The 20,459-nt window shown below is 50.0% G+C and overlaps 1 pseudogene; it reads left to right on the top strand.

The window, feature by feature from the left end:
- LOC119434993 (DNA-binding protein P3A2-like) overlaps positions 1-20,459 on the top strand; it is a 157,478-nt pseudogene that overhangs the window by 97,806 nt on the left and 39,213 nt on the right.

Genomic DNA, 20,459 nt, shown 5'->3' with positions numbered 1-20,459 from the left:
ACGTTTCCGCCACGCATGGCTCCAGGGGAGAGGAGGAGGGGCCGGCGTAGCAAACTGCGCATTGCACGCCGCTTGCACCCTCTTTTGAAAGGGACCTGCGTCAGGGGTCAGCGCATTGGCAACATCAACACACCAGGACATGGGGTTGGAGCACCGGAACGCCTCACTTCCGAAACTTTGGTCGCAATGTCTTACAATGTTATTGCAAAGAGTGAATGACGGAAGTCCAAAGTAAAAAACAAACCTTTTTCTTCGCATTTGGCTCGAAAGGAACTTTGTGCTGAGAGATTGGCAAGCCCTTGAGGGAGGATTCAGCCACTTGGCACCGCATTTCAGTCAGCTGCAGCAGCACTTGAACGGAGTCTTGCTGCTGCTTCAATCATTGCTGTGAAGTCAGCCTGACGGCATGTGGCTAATTTGCTTGCTCACTGTCGTTGTGGGCAATGACAGCTCAGAACGGCCTTCGATCGTGGCTCTCACCTCCTCGTCCGTCAGTTGCTCGTTGTTGACAACAACGTTCTGAAATGTGACAAAGTCGGAGAAGAGAGAATGCCTCCCTGACCACACTGATGGGTCGATGGTTCATCATCTAGGATAGATGACTCTTTGCAGGCAGTCTCATTATTTCTCTGAAAACCTGTCTTCCTGAAGCAGTTGTTGATGGCATCAGTTTCAGCTGTTTCCAAATGCTCGCCAAAACTTTGACTGGGAATCTGACGTCTATTTTTGATTCCCAATTATATTGCATGTCTAAGAGCAGGCGTTCGACAAGGCATGTACGGTAGGCAGCCTTATTATTATTATTATTATCTCGTCACTCGCAGTCTGGCACAACCGACTAGCACGAGAACATGACGACAAAATGGCGTCAACAAGTGATAACACCCAACGCATCATCAACATGCCCTCAAACTAGCTTGGCTAGAGGTTGGGCTTGGCCAGAGGCTGCCAATGCTGCCAGCCGCAATTTAAAGTTGCTGTGGCTTAAGCACGCAGACGCCGGCGTGGTCAAGCAACACAGCAAAAGTATGTTTTATAACCTGATTTTGAAAAAAATTACCGCTAACTTCGTTGCTTCTAGCCGATAGTCCGTTGTAGCGCGGTCCTATAAAAGCGAACTTTGTTGCAATGATAAAATAGGTAAGCAAGCTAAGGTTGAAATATGGTCCGTTATATCCGAAAGTCTGTTATACTCGGGTTCGTTTGTAACGAGCGTAGACTGTATACGTAGTGACAAACTCTATGCCTGTAGACCTCACTGGTGAGGAAGTGCGAGATTACACAAGTGGACTTGACTGAGGGCCGATGTTACTGAGCAACTGGAAATGTGTGTACGAAAGGAAAGCCTTCCTCCATGGCACATTCTGAACATGTGTGCATCTGATGCGTACAAAACAATGTGGCTTACGGCTTTTCTTAGTTAGACCGCAGCCAGCAGGGCGATCCCGTGTGGTCACACTGATGGCACTCTCGCATGACAGTGCGAAGGATGTGTATGGAACTTATTATTGTTGCTGTTCCCCTGCCACATATTGGCACGAGCCACCATCTGGTGGTCAAAATCACCAGAGCTCCTTGCTGGCATGTTGGAAGCCTTACCGTATTTACTCGAACTATTGCATACTTTTTTCGGATAAAACAAGTCCAAAATTGCGTGCGCATTAGAATCAAGTCTGACCCTAAATCAGCGTTACCATATAGCCCTCTGCATTTCAAAATGGCCACCTCGCATGCGCTTCGAGTCTATCTACACTCTAGCCAGTAGCTGCCGTAGCTTCCTCCATGTGCTGCAGTGTTTACGCATTAGTCTACTACCGCATGGGTTCTCAAAGTGGGCTCGACAAGTGTCTAAAACGGCGAACATGAGGTGCGCTTGATCCAAAGAACCGCCATTACTCATGCCCGAGTGTCAAAAAGCACATCACAGTGCGTAACAGCAACGCGCGAACTGCGCAATAAATACGCAAGCAGCTTGTAGCCACCCAACCTCTGAGAACGGGCAGCGCGCCTAAGCTTTCGCACTTGAAATCTCGGAGGCCGTAACTTACCACCATGCGCCTTTCTCCTATTTGTAGATAGGGTAGGTGCCGATAGCGTGCGCACTGACCTATACGTTGGAGAAAAAATTAAAAAAAAAAAAAAAAAAACGCGGAGCAGCGCCGCAGAAGAGCAAGAACGGCGTAGCGTCCAACCGAAACGAAGCGGCGCAGTCCGCATCGTCGTGGTCCTCAGCTTGCACCGTGGTCCGCAGCGGCAATCGTACGCGGCAAGTGACTGACAGCAACGCCGAAGCGCTTTGTGCCTAATTGTGCCTTTAAAGCCTCTATTCTTGCGTTTATTGCCACGCGTAACCGCGTTCGCGGCTAGTCGCGTGCCTCCGTAAGTGCGTAGTCGCTATCTCTGATCGCGTCGATAACCACTGCAGTTTCGTCCGCAGCGGTTGCGGCAAATAGTTTCATTTTCACTCGATGCGCGCGTCGGCTGCGTGCCTTCACTACTGCGTAGTCGCCTCCCATGGCAGCGTCGATAGCGACCGCAGTTTCGTCCGCACTTCTTGCTGCGAAAGGTAGCTTCGTTTTGACTTGGTGCGTCTGTCAGCCGCCTGCCTTCTGAACCGAAAGGTCGCCGTCCATGATCGCGTCGATAGCGGCCGCGGTTTCGTCGACAGCGGTTGCGGCAAGCAGTAGTTTCGCTTTTACTCAGTGCAAAGCTGTTGAAGATAAAAAAGCACCGGCTACATCGCGATGGACGGACAATTTGTTGGCGAGCAGCTGAGTGGCGAAAAAATAATCGGGATGTGCGCCCGTTGGTGCAAAGCGCGTCTCAGATGAAAAGGCGCGCCGCGAAGGATGTCGCGTGGCCTTCGCCGCTGCTAGCGCTAATCAGTCATGAGATGAAGAGAATTTCAGCTTCCGCACTGGTCTTGTGCTAAATAGAAACAAGATTTGACGATTCATTGAGTAATAAAAGCGTGTTGACGTAGTGCAGCATTTGTTTGTTTTCTTGATACCCTCGATAATTCGGTTAAATCAGGGGGGGGGGGGGGGGTTCCTTGGCACTTTATGGAGCTTAGCAGGGTTCCCTGGGATGAACGTACCTGAGAACCCCTGGTCTACCGTCTGTCTTCCCGTTTTCCGTGTCTGCTCTATCACCATAAAGTGCTGAGTTCATCATGATGCCGCATTTAAAAAGAAAGTGAGCATGTGTGCGGAGACGGACGGGAATCGGTCTGCATCACGGGCATTCGGAGAATCCGAAACTGGCTGTGGGAGACTGGCGCAAAAGGAGAGTATTTTCGCAGCAAAGCAATGCGGGAAGGGTTTCAGTGCACCGAAGCAAGACGTATCTGCGACGATCCTTCGGCCATGCGATGCCTTGGCCCTATCTTGAAAGCGATTCTGCGATGTGAGAGTCTGCCGTGCGCTGTTTCGCCGGGTCGCCATGATAGCACGAAGGTCAATTCGTCGCCGCGCGTCGTCACTCGCGTTTGTCAGCGGAGTTCCTAGGCAACGAGCGAGGAGAAGTGTTCATGTGTGCTGTGCGCGAATTACTTGTGGTTGGTAATTTATTTAGTAAGCCAAGGTTTGCAAGTTATACGGCGATTAAACTGCTATTCTTACGTCGTAATCGTTTACCATTTGCCATCGCAATAGAGGGTCACCTTTCGGGGCAAAACTGCGACTTTTTTTAATTGCAACTTTAGTGCACAGGGAGTAAAAATTGTATTTCTGTATGAAAGCATGAGGTGCGCGGTACTTCGAGGGTCACAGAAAACGGGTGCGCGTTATATCGAGTAAATATGGTATGTGTCTTCTGTGGGGAAGTTTTAATTTTTTTTCAGCTACCATATTACTTGGATAATGAACAGACTTTCTTTGGCAAAGTTGGGGAGTGGTTTATAATACGGGGGTAAACTTTTGAGCAATATTTTTTCCACTGCCACCTCTAAAAAGTGGCAGTTTTGCCCGAAAGGTGAACCATAGATTACGACAGCAAATGCGTAGACAGCTGTACAAAGTAAGGATAGTAGCTTTATCAGCCGTATAAACTGACACCAGCATGGTATCGCACATACAAGCAAACTGAACAAAGCACCCTCGATGACTGCTGAGACTCGCGTCCAAACTCTTGTGTGAGGAAGCGCGGCAGCAACAGCGAGCGAAGTGACCTTCGTGCTGTGTAATCGTTTCAACACAAACTAAGTGGAATAAACGGAGCACGCACAAAAGTATAAGCTGCCGTCGCACTAGACTCACGCCCCCGACGAAGATCGCTTTCAAAATAGGAGGTGCGCGGCCATGCATTGCGCGGTTGCTGCGCCGCTCCCTCGCTCCTGCCTATAGAATAAAACCATGCACGTGACCAAATACGGCGTGTTCCTCCGCGCGCTTTCCTCCCTCGAACGCAGGAGATAGAGCCGCGATCGCCGGTGCCGACGCGCAAAAAAAATGCGCCTGGAGTATCAATATGACTGCTATCGCAATAAAGGTAGGAGACACAAGGTACGATTCGGCCTCTGATGCGGTGTCCTATCTACAATCGTACCCTCTGGACACCATATCGGACGCGGAATCTTACCATGTCTCTCTACTTCACAGCAGCAAGTTCAGGGTGCGTTTATTACGCGGGAGAAACAAAAAAACAATTTTGACGACTAAAGTTGGGGGTGCGTTCTATGCGAGTGCATCTTTGCGAGTAAATACGGTAATAGTGTGTGTGCTTGTAATGAATGGTGGAAGGCAATGCCATGTTGTGTGTGATTCATTTTAACAATGTTCGACTGCGGTGGGTGGTTTCCTCTGCAGTGTAACAAATTGCCTGGTTCCTCGCGGGGTTAGTCGTACTGGTTTGAAGTATTTCAGTTTTGTTGCCATCCAGCGCTCCATTTGGGCTGTTTTTTTTGTTTTTTTGTTTTTTTTGGTTTTGTGAAATCTGAATGAACGAGGTTTTACTGTTCTGTCAAAAGTCATATATACACCTATATTTGTGTAAGGACCACGCCCGTGCATTGGCCACACGCATTTTCCAAGGTTGGACTTTGTCACTCGTGGCTGTGGTGAGCTTCTTGTGTTATTATCAATAACCTTGTGTTATTGGTGCAGTACATTGGGGTGATCTTCAGTCTGCTCAGTCTGCTATTCAGTCGAAATAACTGAAAAACTGAAATAGCCAGAGCAAAGTTACAGGAGTCTACTTTATTGTTATTTATTGCAATCAGAGGGCTTTAGTACGAGAACATTCAGTGAACTCGCAGCGATGCGCCACTATCACATTTCAGTAGATGCTGTTGACACCAATGCACAGGTTTTTGTTCGTTACTAAATGTCTGGCACGGCCAAAAACAAGACGTAGGCAAAGCAGACATAATCACGTACTCTGTACAGTAGAATCTCCGTGATACAGTCAAACTGCTATTAACAATAGCGGTTTGAACTACCGTATTTACTCGCATCTAACGCCCTCGATTGTAATGTGCACTCGTTTTTTGTAGCCAAAAGAGAAAAAAAAAGTGCTTTACAGTACCGCACCCCTCATGCTTTCATACAGAAATCCAAGTTTCTCTCATTTAGAAAAACAAAGATTTACTCCGAATGCACTAAAGTTGCGATGAATAAAGGAAATCTCAGTTTGCCCAAAATGCAAAGCATCGATTGCGATAGCAAATTAGTACACAGCTATAAGAAGGAAGGATAGTAGTTTTATCGGCCGTATAAACTTGTAACATTCGCTTACTAATTAACAGTGGGGTCACGCACGTGCGAGGAAACATGAACACATCTCTCTCAATGAATGCAGAAACTCGCCATCAAAATGCTTTAGTGACAAAGCGCGCAGGAGCGTCGAGCAAATTGACTTTGTGCCAGCACGCCTTTCGCTTCAACGGAATGGCGAAAACACAGCACACGGTGGACTCCCTGTCGCAGATCGCTTTCAAAATAGGGCCAAGGCAATCGTATTGCCAAAGTAGATCATCGCAGGATATGTCTGCTTCAGTTCAACTGAAACCCTGCATGCTTTGCTGGCGAAAATTTTCTCCTTCTGTTTATGCCAGTCCCGCATGCAGTTTCGTGTTCTGCGAACGCCCATGATGTGGCCCAATTTCCGTCCGTCTCTGCTGCACACATGATCACTTTCCTTTTAAATGTGGCATCATGATGAACTCTGCACTTCATGCGATAGAGCAAACGCAGAAAACGGGAAGACTAATGCCTAAGTGCACATACTACAGCACACGGAGGAAGCTACGGCAGCTAGGGCTCGAAGTGCGTATGAGGCGGCAATATTGAAATGCCAGTGGGGATATGGTAATGAAGATTTGGGTCGAACTCAATCTTAACGTGCACACAATTTTTGGACCCGTTTTATTTGAAAAAAGTATGCGTTAGATTACAGTAAATGCGCAGGGGTGGGACTCCTGCACCATTGCGCCATTTTGATACAAACGCATATTCCTGCGCCACGCTGCGCCAGAACCGCTTCGGGTGTGTCCTTCGGCAGTAGCCGTGAACAGCGAGGTGATTCGTTCCCCAAAAAAGAATGCATCCATTCATTCCGCACAGACCGCGCGACGGCGCTCCCACCCAGTTTCTCATGACTTTTCGGTGTATCCGGCAAGTGGATGGCGCGCGCGGTCACTTTGGCCTGTTGTCACTGCTGTTGAATGACCAGGGAGGCTGTATTTAGAGTGTACTAGACTATGGTTGAGTGGGCCGCGCGGCGCGGCTCTCTAGCTGAGGGCGCTGCGAGCGAACTAGATTTTAGGGAGGCGCGCGCTGCAGCGGGTTCAGTGGATGGGTGTCTCTTTCCCCAGGCCAGTATTAAAATATTCCAATCTGTCTTTATGCCCACATGGGCGAGGGCTGAGCCATTTTAACATTTCGTGAAAAGCTAATGGCGGATTTGGAATAAAAGTCGCAGTTTCGCCCGAAAGGCGAAGCATCGATTGCGATAGCAAATTAGTCGACAGCTATACGAAGTAAGGATAGTACAGTAGAACCCCGCTGTTACGTTTTCACGGGACCGTAAAAAAAAATGTAAGAGCCGGGAAACGCAAGAGCCAGGAAACAGGAAAAATTGATAAATGGGAGTAGTGTTGAACTGCACACAATATTATTTTAATTCTTACGTGCGACAAAAAGTAGTTTCGCCCGACAGCCGAAGTATCGATTGCGATGAGCTATACAAAGTAAGAATAGTAGTTTTATCGTCTGTATAAACTTGTAAACATTCGGTTATTAACTAATTAACAAACATGGTGTCAGCGTCCACAGGCAAACATGAACACATCACACTCGATGAGCGCGGACACGCGCAGTTAAGCGCCGCTGCAGAAGCGAGCGAAGTGACCTTCGTGCTGTTGTCTATCGCTTCAACCCAAACTGAGCGCCGAGAACACGCAGCACGCACAAAGCCACGAGCCGCCGACGCACCTACACTGCGTAGAATCTGCCCCCACGCAGATCGCTTTCAAGATACGGCCCGCGGGACCGAGCGCGCGCCGCCGCGCAGTATGATGCCAGAGAACAACGCTGCCCGCAACCCCCCCCCCCCCCCTCCCTCGCTGGTGCCTCGAGCGCAACGGAAGGAGGCGCGCTTCCTCCCTGCTTTTCTTTCGCGTGCGTGACGCGGTCGTCGGCTCCCCTCGCACGCTTTCACTCGCACATTCAGCATACGGCCGCGCGGCTTCCCTCGCACGCTTTCACTCGCACATACACCATACGGCGCGCGGCGACGTATGCTGTATGTGCGAGTGAAAGCGTGCGAGGGGAGCCGACGACTGCGTCTCGCGCGCGAAAGAAGCATACGGCGCGCTGCGACGGCGTTATCGCCCTTGGACTTTATACGGAACATCTATGAGCCAAAACCAATTTTAGGGCCGCAACGCGTCATAGACCTCATCTTTAGATAGCAAAAGCGGATATCAAAGGCCATATTTTTGCTGGCGGAAACCGAAAATACGTAATAAATGTCGCCCCCAGCACTTTGGGCGGCCAATGCCATCGTCAAGCAACCAAGCCAAGTGACATGAAAAGTCAAAATGGCCGCTCGGGCCGCGCAGTGTGGCAGTTCGCAACGTATGATGCGGGAACGGTCCCACAGTTGCGACGTAACAGCGGGGTTACCAATGCATTGGGTTCTATGGGAGCTGTGCCGGGACCGGCCGAAAACGACGTAACAGCCGGGAAAACGCAGCACCCGGGAACGTAACAGCGGGGTTTACTGTAGTTTTATCATCCATATAAGCTTGCAAACATTCTAACAGCATGGTGTCATGCGCGCACAAGCAAACACGAACACATCTCACTCGATGACCGTAGAAACTCGCTGTCAAAACGCTGGAGTGAGGAAGCGTGGCAGCAGAAGCAGCGAGCGAATGACCTTTGCGCTGCCTCTTGCTTCAATGCGAATTAAGCGGCAAAACACTGCGAGCACGATGCTATAAGCACTCTCACTCTGTCTCCATGGCAGATCGTTTTCAAGATAGGGCTCGCGCTGTGGCACCATACGTGCTTGCACGCGCCCGAAGAGGGCGCGCTTCCTCCCCGCTTTCCTCCCTTGAGCACACGAGATTTGGAAGCCATCGTCTGCTCACCCTCGCACTCTTCACCGCACATACGGCATGCGGACGATGTTATTGCCCCTGGACTTTATGAGAACATCACGACGATGGCGAAATGCGCCTGGAATGTCCATATAATTGCTCTCACAATGAAGACAAGATTGGAATAGTTTTACGTTATACCAGCCCAGGGTTAATGCGGCTCTCTGGGTATGCGGCGACGAATGGTGACCCAGAAATTGTTAGCGCGTCGATTGGACGGCATAATTAGAGCATTTTCTACTATCACCTAAAGCGTCGGCACGAGGATATATACAGTTAAACCTGCTTATAACGAATTCCTAGATATAACGAAGTTTTTCTATTCCCCGCCGTTACTCCATAGAAGCACATGTATTTGAGACCCCTACGTAACAAAGTGGCAGCGTGTGCAAGGCGGGCCTGCATCCCTCGACCCAGCGATCTTGCCACCGCAGGCGTGACCTTTCCCCTCCCTTCATTCAAACCTGATCCTGCCGCTTGCTGCAGCTGGCCTAACCCCAAGCCGGCACTCTCCTTTTCCAGTTGATGTTGCCGACGTGCGGCAAATGCTGTGACACATCACACTCGATGAGCGTGCACACGCGCTGTCGAACGCTGGCAACATGTGGAAGCGCCGCTGTAGAAGCGAGCAAAGTGACCTTCGTGCTGTTTTCTATCGCTTCAAACTGAGTGCCGAGAACACATCACGCAAAAAGCTACGAGCCGCGATGCACCTACACTGACTAGACTCTGCCTAACGCAGATCGCTTTCAAGATACGGCCCGCGCGACCCGCTGCACAGTACGCAGTTGATGCCAGAGTACAGTACAACGCCGCCCACTATCCCTCCCCCTCGCTTCCTCGCCGGTGCCTCGAGTGCAACAGAAGAAGTTGCGCTTCCTCCGCTTTTCTTTCTTGCGCGCGCAGGATTTAGACGCCGTCGTCGGCTCCCCTCGCACGTTTTCACTCGCACATACAGCATACGGCGCGCGGCAACTGCGTTATCGTCCTTGGACCTTATACGGAATATCTATGAGCCAAAACCAATTTTAGGGCCACAACACGTCATAGACACCATCTTTAGATAGCAAATATGGATCTCAAGGGCCATACTTTTGCTGGCGGTAAACTAAAATACGTCATAGTTGTCGCCCCCGGCACTTTGGGCGGTGCCAATGCCATCGTCAAGCCACCAAGCCAAGCGACATGAAAATCAAAATGGCCGCCCGGGCCGGTTGTGGGTCAGTTGGCAGTAGATTGCGAGAATGGTTCCCAGTTGCAAATGCAACAATGAGGTTACCATGCATTGGATTCTATGAGAGCTGTACGGACCGCCGAAAACGACGTAACAGCCGGGAACACAGCACCCAGGAACATAACAGCGGGGTTCTACTGTTACACTATACGACGCCATTGTGACGCTCGCTCTTCGTTTTCGATGCCTCGCGCTTGTGCGAAACGACACACGTCCACGCATCCATACCTGGTGTGACATTCCAAGTGAGTCTTCGACGAAAACGGTGTGTGTTACAATCGAGGGCGCGATAGAATCGAGTAAATACGGTAAGCGTTTCTTTTTTGAATTTTCGTGCCGAACCTGCATATACGAAATCCTCTTTATAACAAAGTTTTTTTGAATTTGTCAATTTCGTTATATCCAGGTTTAACTGTAGTTCGGTTTAGTTCCACCTATGTTTTCGGCTTTACAGAAAAACATGCGCTGTGCCGCTTCTCGACCCATCTTCTATATTTAGTACGCTATAGCTACAACCGTGCTTCTACTGTGCACTTTGTGCTGGTTTATTCTCTGTTTCATCGCGGTTTCGAAGTTCCCTGCCATATTCCAATGGTGTTAGATTGGCCTGCTCCAAACTGCTCCAAAATGAAATTTATTCTTCTCCAAGCTGCTCGAAAATGCAATTTTGTCTGCGCCAAGCTACTCCATAACGTAATTTTACTTGCTCCAAAAATTGCTCCAAAATGACTTTGGGTAGTCCCACCTCTGAATGCGGTATATACAGTAAAACCTCATTAATTCAACCCTTGTTGATTCAGACAATCAGTTAGTTCGGGCTTGTCCTTTAGTCCCGGCAGGCATATGCATTATGTAATGTCATCACACTCTCGTTAATTCAGACGTATGTGGCCGCACACAAATTAATTTGGACAATCCTCGAAGCGTGGCGAGCGTGGAGCGCCGCAAGTGTGCAACGCAAAAACCAAGAGCGGTGCCAGCGGCCAACTGAATTGAAGCGGCGGAGTCCGCATCGCCATAGTCATCAGTGGGAATCGTACGGGAATGACATAAACGTGGAACGCTTTGTGTCTATTTCTTTATTACAGGAGTATTACTCAGGCTCGCGCATGCGGACTTGACCCTTCTTTGGATCGCACCGCGACAGTAGGGCGGCAGTCGCTCGCTAGCACTTTTGCAGCAGCCCTAACAGTAAGAGCTGTGACCCCTGACCCGCAGTTTGCAGGGAGTTGCGACCACGGAGGGTTCAGGCCCGGAGACAGGGCGAGCCTATAATTTAAGGTATTATTTACCTTAGTTTTACCAACAATGCAACAACACAGCCAAAACAAACCACAGGTGCAGATCATTCCGCACGGCTGAGGCGAAAACCACAAAATGGGGGAAACACAGAAGAGGCTGATAAGGGTTCAACTTACCATGGATCCGTGCTATGGCCCTGGGGCGGTTATTCGCTCACAAAGGCTAGGCGTTGCAGGGGACGGCGTGCGGAAGTCTCCGCTGTGAGTTGAGTTGCATCCATTCACAGGCTCGTCAGCCAAAAGACCAAAACGCATCGGCGCGAACTGCGTTTCTCCCGAGCAGTGGAGACTGAGTCTCCACAGTTCGAAAAAAACTAAAAGCAAATGTTACACGTTTGTAAAACATTAAGGCGAAAGCCTCATTGCACTCTTGGCACACCTTTTGTCACGAGTAAGATATGTTTATGAGAATTATGGCAACTGTGTGCCAAGTGTGCCATCACGCTTTGGCCTTCCATGTTTTACAAACGTGTAACACTTGCCTAATCTGCTTTTGTACCTTCTCCGTCGAAGCTTGTCCATCTGAGTGCACGACAGACCTCACCGTAATCGCCCACCTACTGGTAGTCGGCCAGTGCCGTCAGCATCTTCACAGAGGGAGGGACAGTATGGGAATGCTGGCATGATGAGTGGCACCACAGCCAGCTGTGGAAGAAGACGACTATGAGCAGGGGCATGAGCACGTCTCTGTGATGTGTGCAATTACGCATGCGCCCCTTAAGTAAGCCAGAATCGTGGAGCAGCTCGGGAACCGTGCTCGTCTCGCACCCCAGAGGCCTGGGTTCGGTTCCCACCCAGACCGAAACGTACAATATTTTCTTTTCAAAGACACTAATTTACTTTGTTTACAGGAAACCCCTGAGAAAAGTGACGTCAATCCAAACATTTGTTATGTTTTACTCTTGAGGCGTTGGCCATTTTTCGTCACAGTGCAGTTTCGCCAAGGTTACTGCCATGCCACGCCAAGGGCGCCGCCAACATAGACCCTTAAGCCTTAATAAAGGGAAAAGAAGGTAGGGGTGCCTCGTCCACAACATCAAAGCAAGGCTCAAAAGGCAGCAAGAGGAGCCTTCTCCATGCTACCCTCTGCGAGCGCACACGTCGTCGTCGCGTGAACTGTGCGTGGCCGCTCCGAGGATACTGGAATGAGCATGCATTCCCGCATCCCTCCCTCCTTAAGATCACCCTTGAGCTTCGAAGTGGCCGTCATCACCTAGGGCTTTTCCGAGAGGGACGTGCTACTCTGCCATCAACAAGGTTGTGTCTACGTTGGTGAGGGAGCAGCTCGAGGTGCAGACTGCCGTAGTCGCCGTGAAGGTAGTCGCGAGCTAGGCCGGGACAGTGAATGATGGTGCAGAGCAGCTTGATGGTTGATGATGGGGTGTCTGAGGCCAGACGGCAGCTGGGTCCGGATCACCTTGCTTCTCCGTGGCGGTGCCTGCTTAGTCGGACGTGCTGTGCCCATGACGGCCACTCAGTTTCTCTTGGCTGCCGCATGCGTGGTCTCCGAGCAAGCCTCGAGCTGGCGCAGGAAGGCTTTCTGATGTGCTTGGAGGTGATGTGCTTTGGTATGGTCAAATACATTTCGTCCTGCTCGTCCCGACACAGCCTTCCCTGTTGGCGGCCCCCGCTGCTCTCACGGTTTCTGGCACGCAAGATCTGCAAAGGCGCGCATTGACCCACCCCGAACGATGGCCGGCACCTTGTTGCACAGCAGGGGTCCACTCTTCTTGTGGGCGAAGTGTTCTGCTCGGCCTTGGGGCTAGGTTGTTTTTGGGGCTCGCAACTCGGTCGCGGGGTTGTGCGGGGCAGATCTGTGAATTCTGCACTGCTTCCACCATTTTGCACCGGAAGCTGTTGGCTGCCTTTCTCCCCTCGTTGCTGCTTGCTGGAGGATTCGTTTCTTTCACTGCCTCTTGTATGAAATGCGTTACTTTCTGTTTACAGCCTGCTCGTTCTTATAACCACATCAAAAACTATTTTTTCTGTTTTTGCACGGCTCACGATGGGTGGTCTGCAGCGGCAACAATTTGGTTAGCCCTTCTCACTTCTGCCAAAGAGAAAGTGCATGCTCGCTCTGGAAGGCTGCACACTAGATATCGGAGGAACATGCCATTTGCGCACATAAAATAGCCTCTGCAAACCGGACAGAGTTAGTTCTTCCGAGATCGCAAGTTGTAGCGCCGCACTGGGCTCGAAGGTCAAGCAGTGCCACCCGATGCCACTGCCTGCAGGCGCGGGAGAGCGTTTTCCTCAGGCCACACGTTTGTTTTGTCGTAGTTGGGTTTGAGATCACAGACATGCACCGATTTGCTGATCAGTCTTAGCTTCAAGTCCACGTGCCTGTACACGAGCGAGGAGACGGTCTCTCGCACGCAGTGCGGTCCTGTCCATTCGGCACCAGACAAGTTGAGAATTTCTTGCTTGCGTCGCTTAGGACGTGATTTCACCACAGCACTAGGTCGCCCACCTTGTAGTACTAAACCTCCTGATGAGAGCGGTCGTACTGTGCTTTCTGCTTCACACGAGTAGTGCTCAGGTTCCATCGCGCTTTGCATAAAGTGTTTGTTATTTTTGCGTGCAGCTCAGTCGCATAATCGGTGCATGTCGACGAAGCAACGAGTTCCGTGCTGTTGCGTTCCTGTAGTGTACATTCTACCAGATTCAACGGCTCCCTCCAAAGTTTGAGAGTTGTGGGTGTAAACCCAGTCAAGTGATGCACTATCGTGCTGAGAGCAAGCCCAATTTCAGGAAGACAAGTTTCCCAGTCGCTGTGCATCTCCACAAATGCAACAAGCATTTGCTTGATGTAAGGGTTATTTACATGTTACATGGGATTCACCTGTGCGTGGTATGTGGTTGTACTCCTGTTCTTAATGCCAAGAGCTGCACAAGAGTCCACGAGAGTTTGGCAGTCAAGTAGCAAGCATTGTATGTTATCAACTGCTAAGGATAGCTGAATCATGTGAACACTTCGATCAGCTTCCCCATGAGTGCTGATGGCTTTCGTAGGGGGAACAGTTCCACCCACTTGCTGAAATTGTCTGTGACGATGAGAAGGAATTGGTTCCCATTGGTGTACTGGGGTAAGGTCTCTAGACGCACATGCCACAATTGGCCAAGGCTGTTGATCGGCTCATGAGCCCTGGTGGTCGTTCACCACACGGCTTCATGCGTTAGCACGCATCGCAAGAGCGGGCGCAGCGCATCACATCCTGCTGGCTTCCAGGCCAGGTAGCAAAGCAGCCCAACTTAAGGTAAGTCTTATGGCCACTCACATGCCCGGCGAGGCATGTATCGTGAAAGTAGGGTAATAGTGCTCCTCTCAGCATACGTGGAATCAGCGCTTTGAAGGACTCATGTGTATCCTTCTCTGCGGGAGTGTTTCTCAGCAGGACACCGTCGGAGTCTAGCAGTTGGGAATCCCGCGCTGCCGGGCTCCTGAAGCCCATCAAACACTTACCGTATTTACTCGAATCTAATGCGTACTTTTTTCCCGATAAAACAGGTCCAGAAATTGCGAATGCGTTAGAATCGAGTACGACACTAAATCTGCGTTATCAATAGCCATCGGCATTGCAACATGGCTGCCTCGTACGCGCTTCTAGCCTAGCTGCCGTAGCTTCCTCTATGTGTTGCAGTACGTATGCTTAGGCATTAGTCTACCGTCTCTCTTTCCGTTTTCTGCTTCTGTGTTTGCTCTATCAGCATGAAGTGCTGAGTTCATCGTGATGCTGCACTTAAAAGGAAAGTGATCATGTGTGCAGAGACGTAGGGAAATCGGGCCGCATCACGGGCGTTTGGAGAGTCCGAAACTTGCGTGTGGGACTGGTGCAAACAGAAGGAGAGGCCTCTTTCACTGGAGTTTGAGGTATAGTATGAGCGCCTGGTGGGGGTAAGAAAAGTTGGCTGGGTAGTACCAGGTTGGGTAGTAGTGAGCCCTGGCTGTAGTGAAGCATGCTTCTAGCCTGAGTTTTGCGTCAATTTGCATGTTTTTCTGCCCTGTTGTGAGTGTGAAAAGACTCGTCGCTTGTCACAGACCACTCTGCGAGCTGGCTGTAGCCTAGCTTTACAAAAATGGACACTTCGTATGCCGTGGGACGTAATGCTGGATGCAGAAGGAATTGGTGACGCTGATACAGAGAGACCTAGCTCAGCCTCGAAAAAGCATCACCGTCATTACTGCTGCGCCGTGGGCTGCCACGAGCAGAAGGCCTGAATCCCAACATCAAATTCTACCGTTTTCCTTCAAGGCCTCATGCAGCGGAGCATCGGGCACGCTGGAAACTACCCCACTACGAGCAGCACAGGTTCGAGAGTTAAATGTGCTCATCCTTGACCTCAAGCCAACACGTTACGGCAGCGCTGCAAGGTAGTATTTAATCCAGCACATCAAGCGAGCAGCGCACGAGCTCCCACTGCAGTGCAATTAGCACGTACGTTACTGCGAGCTCCTATGCATTGCATTAGTATTTATCAGTTGCTATCAGGAACAGGTGGCCGCTACTACAGCGCAGGCATAACTACTTGTCTAGCGGCATGAGTCAACAAAGATTGTGGAGGCCCGCCGTATCGCGGCATGCTGAAAGACCGCTGCCGTCGCGGCACAGTACCGTTGTGCGCTCAAGCAGCCGTACACATGATGTCTGCTTATCGCTGCTGTGAATTCATTTATAGCAAGCATTTCCTCACGTTTGTGCGCCTGAATCTAGCAGCGCTCAAACCTTACCTGAAGTTCAACTTCGTACGCGACTCGCTTCACTTGCGATTTACACCGCGCTTAAACTTCGCCGCTTATTTTTTGAACGGCTTACACGTACTTGATGTTGCATAATTTGTTGCCTTTATGCAGTGTGCCACCCCTGAAAAAATCTTCGGCGCCCGATATTCGCTGCAGACCGTGGCACAACACAAGCGAAAATGGCAGGTCCATATTTAAACGTGCTTTTCGAAGCAGATGCCCGAGCTTGGTACTACCCAGCCCAGGGCAGAGGGCGCTCTTTTGCACCATTTTCGCAGCATCCCCTGGGCAAAGCAGGAGCTCTAGAGGATTTTTGCCACCAAACCAACGCGGAAGGGTTTCAGTGGACCGTAGCAGGACATATTCTGCGATGATCCACTTGTCCTTTTCTTGAAAGCGATCTGCGACAAGGAGAGTCACTGCGCGCTTTGTTTTCACCGCTTAGAGTTCACGTTAAAGCGAGAGGAGTGCCAGCACGAAGGTCGATTTGATCGCCGCGCTTCGTCACTCCAGCATTTTGACAGTGAGTTTCCGTGGTCAACGTTCCTGTTTGCTTGTGCACGCGTGACACCGTGCTTGTTAATTTAGTTAGTAGGCGAATGTTTACAAATTTATACGGTCGATAAAGCTGCTATCCTTACTTCGTGTAGCTGTCTACTAATTTGCTATCGCCATCGATGCTTTGCCTTTCGGGCAAAACTGCGACTTTTTTTTATTCATCGCAACTTTAGTGCATCGGGAGTACACCTTTCTTTTTCCAAATGGGAGAAAGTTGTATTTCTGTATGAAAGCACGAGGTGCGCGGTACTGTAAAGGATTTTTTTTTTCTGTCACAGAAAGTGCGGTGCACATTGCAATCGAGGGCGCATTAGAATCGAGTAAATACAGTACTTACAAAAGAGATTCTCCTGCTGTGCCTCTAATAGCTACTTTCTGCTTAACACACTCTCACTGAACTGGTGCAGTCAAGGTGGTTCACGCTTCGTCTCGAGAAGGTGGTTTCTCCGTCCTTCCTGTGACCGACCGATAAATCGGACACAGATAATCCGGACATGCTCAGTAATTCGGACAGCTTTGCGGCACCACCAGTGGCCCCATTGACTGAGTGCGTAAAGACGATCGGTATTTTAGACAGCCGCGAGCTCTGCAATAGGTTATCCGGACTCCATTCGTAGCTGTAGCGTATGCCGACTCTGCCGCCGTTATCTCCTCTGGCAGCCTCGACAAGACGTCAAGTATGGCTTTAGAGATTACAGCGGAATCTCGATAATACGATCACGGCTAATACGAATTTCCGGATGATACGAATTTTTCTGAGGTCCCGGCTAAGCCCCATTACTTTGCAACGTGCTAGAGAACGGTTGTTACGAATCGATTTTCGACCCGCGTCGGTTGATACGAATAAACGCCGCCCCACCGATGGCCGCGAAACAAACCAGCGCGCAGTCACGCACGTTTTCCCTTTCTCTTTTGATGCGAAGGCGCAGACGTGGCGCCGGACAGCGCGGAAGCCGCGACTGGGTGCAAGGAGCTTGAAGCGGTGGCGCTTTGTTGCTTTTCTTCTTTTCTTTTGTCTCTTCGCTCGCTGCGGCGGCTGCACTTCCCCACGCGCGGCCGCTGCAGCAAGCGAAGGTTCGTGCGGTCTATCGCTTCAACGGAAACTGAGGGCGTAAGCGCAGCGCATACAAAGGTCAGAGCCGTATGGAGATCGCTTTCAAGATACGATGCGCGCGACAACACTGACAGCCGGCACAGGCGCAAAGTACAAGAACACATTTGCTGGCAGAGTAGGAGCCCCCCTCCCCTCCCTTCCTCCCTCCCGCGCTACCTTCCTGCTTTGCTCCTTTCGCGTGGGGAGATTGCATCGCGAGTTACCCTTGTGCTAGGTTGCAAGATACGCATTTGGTGCCGCAGCACAGCGTCGCCCCCCCTCCCTCCCATACCCCCACGGCCTTTGGCGCAACGGAAGTCGCGTTTGCTCGCTGCTGTGCGTTCGCTGTCCGTGAAGGCGTGCGTCCCCCACGCGCTTTCACTCACACATACTGCGCGCGGTGACGACTTTATCGCCCTTGGACTTGTGCTCCACGTCTCACGCTCCCTCCGCATCCCCCTCGTTGATCTCCTCTCCCATTGGTGGGCGCACCTCGTGCTCGCTACCGCCCTTGTTGGCGAGATTTTCCCGCGGAAGCCGCAATTTCGTCTCACGCGGCTGCACTGTAAGCGGTATGCGTATACATGGAGTTCTATGGGAGGGTAAACGGGAGTCGGAAAAGGCCGCGTTTTAGCCAGTTCTGCACTATAAACGGTTACGTTATAAGTGGTCTATACTGTAAATGCTTTTTACGTACGTGTGCCTGAGTGAGTTCACCTCTCGACTCTTTAACTTAGCTAGTTTTAATTGTGTTTCGTTGATACGAATTTCGGCTAATACAAATTTTTTGCGTGACCCCATGAGATTAGTATCATCGAGATTTCACTGTACACGCTAAACCGTAATTCCCGAGGCCTTGCCTTAGTCGCAGGAGTACGCCTTGGAGATTTAACGGCAAATGCCGATCTTGGAGGCTTTGCCTGAATTGTGAGGTCGCATCAACATTGTGATCACATCCTATTCCGGCACCCCCGCACATGGTCCGCTCTCGCCATTCTTTTGTTGAGTTAGCCTTCTGGACAGCGTTCCGCCATTCTGTGCTTGTTTGTTTAGTTTGCCGCTGTATACAAAACATGCTACCATGCCTGCGTTTCTTTTCTCGATACTTACGAATACTCACGTGATGGAACGAAGGATCACTGCAAGTTTCTGGCTCATTTGAAATTTCTGCTGGGCACACAACCATCGAGTTTTCTTGTGTGTGCTCATGTACACGGTTCGATTATGTATGCTATGGGCGTGTGCGCTGGTTGCTCTGCTGCAAATGAGTCAAGTGGTGATTCCTCCGATGCAGACTAGTGCCAAAGTGCCCGAATCGGAATGTATCTATTTCAGTGTATCTACTCTTTTATTCTTATTATGACTATTTATGAAAACCATCCGTATTCTTGAATAAACAATGCATGTTTACTCATGGAAAATATTTTTCTGTCAAGTGTATGGTCACTCTAAAAAATTTGCACTAAATTTTTTTCGGAATAGGTCAATCAGAAGATTTTAAATCTCCACTAAAGAACTTGGACCCTGGGGAGTCGCATTTGGCGTAAAAAAAAATTATCTTCAAAGGGTTAATGTTGATTAGGTGGGTCCACTCTTCAACATGCACCTTGATGCTTATGTTTTAAGGGGCAAGCATGCCAAGGCATACAAAAAAGTAAAATGGCCTGCGCGGTGCTATTGGATTCAACATCAAAAACACATTCGCAACAGCCTATTATTGGAGCCAGCCTACCCAGCGTCGTCTAGATTGCAACAAAAATAGTTCTTGAGCGGAGCGTAACGACGACGTGCCACTTTCTGTCATCGATTACAAAAGCCCATTCAAAAGATGAGTTGTTTGCATGCTAAGGTAGCAGCAACAGGTTGCGTCACATGTTTTTTGCTGTTGCAGAAAATTGCATGCGTTGCTGACTTACAAGTGGTTACTCTGAACGTGGGTCACCATCCTATTTGCAATTGTGGATTTGTGTCATAAATGCAGAATATCAAATGCACAGTGGACTCTACGGAGGACATGTGGTTCATGGACAGCGATAGAGTGCTGTCCGAGACTGATGATGTTGGACATTAGGTGTAAATTATTGAAGGTGAAGTTCGCTGGTTTCATCTTTTCTTTTATTGCCAGAATCGCAGGTATACTAAAGAATTAGGTGCGCATTAGGTTTCTACATTGTTTAGGAACTTAAATGTCATTTCTACGTTAGTTTTCTACTTTGAGCACATAGGAAGTGGCTGTGCGTCCATTTTGGGTTGTGTTAAAATCGGGCAAATACTGCCATTTTTTTGTGCCTCTTGGTTAATTTGACCCACCGGGTAATTTGATCAATTTCGTTGGCCTCGTCAGGGTCGCATTAACGAAATGCTGTTTTGTTGAGCCAGGTGTTGTGGCACATTCTGACCAAAGCACACCTGTTGCTCACTCATGACGTTCCCAGTTTCAACACACTCTCGGGAAACAGTGAAGGAATGACGAGTGTTCACAGGGAATGTGCTCGCACAAGTCATCGCTGAGCATCCTGGTGGTATTGAGCCACTCTCGGGTCATTTCGCAGTCAAGTCCCCATTTTGATGTGGGGCAAAGCAGCGTGGAACAACCACAAAAATGTGCACTCATCCCTGCTGTGGTGATCCTTTGCAGACTCTGTACACCAGCCCGCTTGCGCACTACACACCCACGATGGTGCAAACCATCAACAACCCTGACGGCACGGTCTCCATCATCCACGTGGACCCTGGAAGTGCGCTGCTCACGCTTCCAGATGGCACACAGGCACAGGTCCGCACCGTGAGCACGGTGAGTTGTCCACAAGTGGGCGCATTCACACGAGGGCGAAGCGCTGGACAGACCTTCGTGGGGTGTGTTGTTAGCACTGAGCATACAAACTTGTTAGTCGTTGCTGCCATAGAAAGCCTGTCCGAAGGTTCGTTTC

The sequence above is a fragment of the Dermacentor silvarum genome, unplaced genomic scaffold (genome assembly GCF_013339745.2).
Source record: "Dermacentor silvarum isolate Dsil-2018 unplaced genomic scaffold, BIME_Dsil_1.4 Seq365, whole genome shotgun sequence".
Taxonomy (NCBI): Eukaryota; Metazoa; Arthropoda; class Arachnida; order Ixodida; family Ixodidae; genus Dermacentor; species Dermacentor silvarum.
This window is presented reverse-complemented; position numbering and strand designations above follow the sequence as displayed.